The following is a 6,191-nucleotide window of genomic DNA, read 5'->3' on the forward strand; positions in this document are numbered from 1 at the left end:
GCCAGAGAACTCAGATCTCCCTGTAGCTGGGGTTATAAGCAGTCACGAGCTGCCCATCATTATGGGTGCTGGGAATCGAACTTGTGTCCTCTGCAAGAGCAGTGTGTGTTCTTTGGCGCAGAGTCATTTCTTCAGCCCCCCCCCCTTTGTTTTTGTTTGTTTTTTTTTTGTTGTTGTTGAGACAGGTCCCACACATCCTGAACTGGACTTTAAATAGCTATAGAGTTTTTAAAAAAAAAAAAGACCTTGAATTTCTCATCCTCCTGCTTCCACCACCCAAGTCTGGTATAGTCCACTGTGTCTGGTTTATGAGGTGCTGGGGGTGGAACTCAGGGCTTCACACAGGCTAGTCAAACATTCTACCATGAGAGCTGTAGCCAGCACATTCAAGCAAGCTCTTCTTCGTGCTCCTGTCTGGAATCTGGTCGAGAGTCTCCCACTGTTCCTGTCAAACAGTCCCATCAATGTCTGTTACTGACACAACTCCACCTCCAGCTGGGGCCCCGAGGACATCGTGTGCCCACCACTCCCTTTCCATTTGCCTGTTTCATCTCACCATCCGGCCATCGACCCACATGCCAGAGAGTGATCCCCAAGCCAAAGCTCCACAGACTTAACACTCTCAAGGTTCCTCTCTCGTCTTGTGAGCATGCTCTCAGCCCCATGGCTTCTTTAACCTTCCCATGGCATTCTAACCGCTTCCTCTTCTCCAGCACACACATCCCCTGGCCTGTGCATGCCTTTCCTCCCTGCCTCACATGCTGTGGGCTGACAAATCACAGGGGTGCTGCAGCGGATAGAACGCTGTGATGAGTGTCAATATACTCACACCGGTCCCCTTGTTCCCAGATGGACAGCTGCACACACTGAGGACCACAGTGTAGAAGAGGCACTAAGCTTGCCTGAGCTTGCGGGACATTCCATTTTAGGGTGAGGAGGCAGCAAGCCTGCTCTATGGACCTGAAGGTGACAAACAGTACTTCGTCCATCTGTGCTTGTGTATGCAGATATGCGTGGGTACGTGTGTGTATGTGTGTGTGTGCATGTGTGCATGTGTGTGTATGTGCTATATGTGTACAGTCCATACAGCATAAATAAAGTCCAGGATAGGGATCACCCTGGATCTCGAGCTATAGGCGAGTGTGAGCCATCTGAAACGGGTGCTGGCACACACACTGTGACCTCTGGATGGCAGGAAGCACTCCTAATCACTGAGCAATCTTTCCAGCCTCTGATTAAGCTATTTCTTTCAAAATCTATTTTTATTATTTTATGTATATGAGTGTTTGCTTGTATGGCCACCACCACATGATGCTTTGACCCAAAGAGGCCAGAAGAGGGCAGTGGATTCCAGGTCCCCTGAGACTAGAGTTGCGAGCCACATAGGGGGGTGAGGAATCAAATCGAGATTGAGCTCCTGATTAAAGTATTTCTAAGCAATAGCATCTGGAGGTGGCAGAATTTAAGTGCGTTACAAATCGAAGAAAGAAAGTTCTCATTTATTCTAAGATAAACCACCAGATGTCACCTAACTACTTCTCTTGCTTCTGAGACACTTTTGCTGTGTTGCCCAGCCTATTCTAGCACGAAGTTCTCACCTCAGCCCCCAAAGCTAGAACTTCTAAGCTCTTCTGTCACCGCAGGACAAGCTCTCAGGACAACTGGCTCAGCTAAACCCAAGGCAACTTATAAAGAAAGTAATGAACTTATGGTTTCGGAGGGCTAGGGTCTGTATGGTGGAGTGAAGGTGTGGGGGCAGGAACAGCTGAGAACCCACATCTTGATCCAAAAGAACAAAGCAGAGAGTCACATTGGGAATGGTTTTTGAAATCCTCAGTAACACGCTCCCTCCAACAAAGGCCACGCCCACCAATTCTTTCCAAACAGTCAACCAACTGGGTCCAAGTATTCGAACATATGAACTTTCGGAGACCATTGCCATTCAAACTACTACAGTCCTTAACTATTTAATAATTATTGATCATCACCAGTAAGCATTGCCTTCTTGTAGGGTGATAAGGCTCATACCTAAGATCCCAGCACTTGGGACACCAAGGCCGGAGGATTGCGGCTACTTGGAGACCAGCTTGAGCTACAGAGCGAGGTCTTGTCTCAAAACAGCAGCAATGATCCCCAAATAATTAAGGCCAGGTTGGTATAAGCTTTAGCAATGGCACCTGTAAAGCACCCGATGGCCAGGCAGGATAAGGAGGAGATTAAAAGGCTGGAGGCTCACAGAGGAAAGAGCAATGTCTGCCTAGGGATCCAGGCTTCGTTCATGCAGGGATGGCTACAGGAGAGGGACCAGGTGACACAGAGGGTGCGTCACTTGTCAGGGAGCCCAGTAGAGCTGCACCCTTCCCTGGGCTTTGCCGACAACTAGGGTCCTCTTAGAACTCACTGCATTGTCTGCAGCCCTGTTCCCGTTACCACCCAACCCTGTCAGACGGGCTTCTCCCTCTGCTTTTCTGAAAGCTCTGTTTGCTTAAATATATCTATATCTATATCTATATCTATATCTATATCTATATCTATATCTATATCTATATCTATATCTATATCTTAAATCCTAATGGGGAGCACCCAGATGTATTTCCTCTCCCCACAAGCCAGAGGCTAAGGTGGAACCTGCAATGTGAATGTATTGAGGTTCAGTTTTACATAGAGAAATAAAGGTGTATGGTCCAGGTCGGACAGCTGTTGTGTGTGTTCTCAGTTGTGCCCTATGTTAGGAAGTAATAGTGAAGTCAGAATTTACCTGAACAGGGAAGCTGAGCGCCAGACCAGAGACGGAGCTGCTGGTGTCCCAGAGGCTGCACCCCGTTTCCCCCCAGAGTCCATCCTCTCTCCCAAGCTACACTGAGCCTTTATTCATGCATGAGGGTCTCTTCTGAAAAGGATGACTTGGGGTGTGGCTTGGTAAATACAGCACCTGCTCTGGGTTGATCTCCTGCACTTGCATCTGAAGGCACAGCTGCAATCCCAGCACTCAGAGGTGGAGGATGAGGACTCAAAGCTCATCCTTGGCTACGTAGCAAGTTCGAGACCAGCCTGGGAGGTGCATGGACAGGGGACACAGCTAGCCATGGCTATCTGCAATCCACAGATGGAATCCTCAGAACAAACTCACTGACACTTGGATCTTGGTCTCCCAGGCTCCAAAACCATCAGAAATAATGTGCTATTGTCTAAGGTCCCAGATTGTCATGGTTGTCACAGTAGCCTTGGCAATTGAGATAAAAAGTCAGACGTTAAATTTATCAGGTTATCCAGGATCTCACTATGAAGCTGAGGATGGCCTTGAACTCCTGATCCTCCTTTTTCCACCTCCTGAGTGCTGAGGTTACATGTGTGTGACGTTTTGCCTACTCAGAATAATGGGTTTGGAGTTTTTGTTGTATCTTTGTACTTTATTGGGATTCCCAGCCCATCCTTCACCCTTCCCATTCCTCCTCTCTTCTTCTCCCTGGTTGGCACCTGTGCTTTAATTTTCAATCTTCCCTGTCAGCTGAGGAGACTGAGGCTGGAGGACATTAAAGGGACAACTTGAGGCTACCTGTCACCTCAAGATTTACACATCAGAGATTTACATGTGCAACATCTGGCCCTGGAAACAAGATGGCTTCTGTAAGGTTCTAGAGCCCAGAGCAGGTGCCTTCAAGGCCACTTGCCTTTCCCAAGGCCCTTTCTCCACCGAAGCAGCTGCAGCTGGGGACTGGAAAAGGCTGGCTTGGTCGGTCCCACCTTCCAACAATTTCCTATCTGGAAACCTTGGAGCTCCCCCTTGAGGTGATGAGGTGAACTGCTTCCTGAGGCCTGGAATGAGATAGGCTGGGCAGCAGGACAGACATCCAGAGCTGAGAATTGCACATCTAAGTCTGTCCTGCGCACCTAAAGGCCAGGCTCTCATCGGAGCTCCACCCATCAGTTTGTGAGCTGCGAGTTCTCAGGCGTACCACACATTAAGAAGCAGAAGTGAGGTCAAGGACCCAGGGGACCTCAGGACCAGTCTGATTCCCAGTGTACATCTCTAGATTTGCTTTTGGACAAGGATTTCCCATGGCTTCCTGCAGAACAACCATTTATGCATTTATGAATGTGCTTTAGGATGGGAGGTACCCGCCTTTGATCCCAGCACTTGGTGGGTACAGAGACAGGCGGATCTCTGAGCCCCAGGCCAGCCTATCTACAGAGTGGGTTCCAGGACAGTCAAAGCTACACAGAGTTAGAGAGAAACTCTGTCTCAAAAAAAGAAAATGAAACAAAAGAACAATAACAAAAAGAAAGGAAAGAAGGAAGGAAGAAAGAAAGAAAGAGAGAAACAAAGTATTTTAGGGGCTATCTCTCAGGCCTGAGGATTCTGTGCTGCCACCAGAACTGGGTCACGCGACACTGAGAGTGCACTTCAGTCTCTCAGAGTTGGAGAGCTTTCGAGGAAGGACAAGGCCAGCCCTCTCCCCAAGGTATGACGCATTACACGAGTGCTCAGTCAGCTCTTCACACACAGTTATGGGTGGGTTGGAAGAATGACCAAAGAATATTTCCAAAAATAGTTCTCAATTTCCACTCCCAGTCAACAGTTCTTATTCTGTATGAAGAGAAGATACATACACCATACAGTCATGTGTTCCTTGACAGAGGAGACTCACCTGAGAAAAATGTCACTAGGTACTTCTGTCGTTATCAGAACATCACAGGGTGCCCTTACACGAACTGAGAGGTACACACGTCATTAGGAGATATGATCTCTTAGAACTTCCATTGAAGACGTGATGCACTGTTGACGGAAACATTTTCATTATGAGACTATCTATACACCCGCATGGGAACTCAGAATAAAGTCACCCATTAAAACTCACTCGGCCATTTCCTCAGAGCCAATTGCTCCAGCCAGCAGAAGCCGGGAAAGCCAGCCAGGGGGAAGAAGGATCAGCAGTGTTTGGAGGCATCACGCTGCCTCTCTGTGAGAGAAGGAGTCTTTGGAAGGTCATTCTCTAACTTAGCTGTTACCTGAGTCAGTATTTTTCCTATGGCTGGCTATCCACAGTTTGTGTTCTCCACAGCCTACCTTGGGGGTGGAACTCTGTGTAAAACCTAGATCAAAGGAACCCTTGGGATGGTGCGCTTCCTCTCTGCCCTGGCTGCCTTAGTCCATATGTAACAGGCCCCACAGACAATAGACATGTCTAAGAACATTATCAAGCCTGTTTGATAGATGTCATGGCCTTATGCTCTTCTTTCCACCAAAGCCCTCTGTCCTTTCTACCTCTGTAGGTGCTGGACAAACCCTTGCCTCTGTAGGCACAGCAAGCCCTGGTCTCCGTGTGTATGTGTATTTATGTGTGTGTATGTGTGTGTTTATGTGTATGTATGTATGAGTTGTGGTGTGTGAGTGTGTGTGTGTGTGTACATATGTGTGCATGAATGATTATGTGCCTACTGATGTGTGTTCCCATGTGCATGTATGCTAGAGACCATCCTCGACTTGAAGAGAGGGTCCTGAGGAAGGGGTGTTTGGGAGCAGCAAAAGAAACGACTAGAAGTCAACCATAAGGTACAAGCTGACGGCCTTGTGTTCTGCTGGAGATAGCTCTCCAGACAGCTCTGCAGATGGCTCTTCTTGGCTCTGTAGTCTGCTCAAGACAGCTTTCTTTGCTAGAGACAGTTCTCTCCTGCTAGGAAAAAAAAATTCTAAAAGCTCTTCCCCTTGTTTTTTTTTTTTTTTTTGAAGCAAAGTTTCTCTCCAAGGGGCTCCTGGCTGGAGAGTGCTCCTACATTCTAGGACTAGAGCTATAGACACTCCCACCATACTTAGATTTTACAAGTTTTTTTTTTTTTTTGAGGGGGAGGGGCACATGTCTATGAGTGTATTTCCAGAGAAGAGTAACCTGAGAGGGGTTAGAACACTGAATATAAGAGGTCCCATCCCTTGGGCTGAGGTCCTGGACTGAGTAAAATGGGGGAAGAAAAAGCCATCCCAACAATGGCATTCCCCTGTCTCTGCTTCTTGTTCCATCGAGATGTGAGCTGCCACTGACAGGAGCTGCTCCCACCGCCATGATCTCCCTGTATGATGGACTGCGCCCCTTGAATCCTATGCCACGATAAGTCCTTGGGCAGCTTCTTGTCAGTTTTTGGTCATAGTGAGGACCCTTTGGTTGATGGTCACCTTAAGCTTAAGGAAGCAAAGG

The sequence above is a fragment of the Arvicanthis niloticus genome, chromosome 21, assembly GCF_011762505.2.
Source record: "Arvicanthis niloticus isolate mArvNil1 chromosome 21, mArvNil1.pat.X, whole genome shotgun sequence".
NCBI lineage: Eukaryota > Metazoa > Chordata > Mammalia > Rodentia > Muridae > Arvicanthis > Arvicanthis niloticus.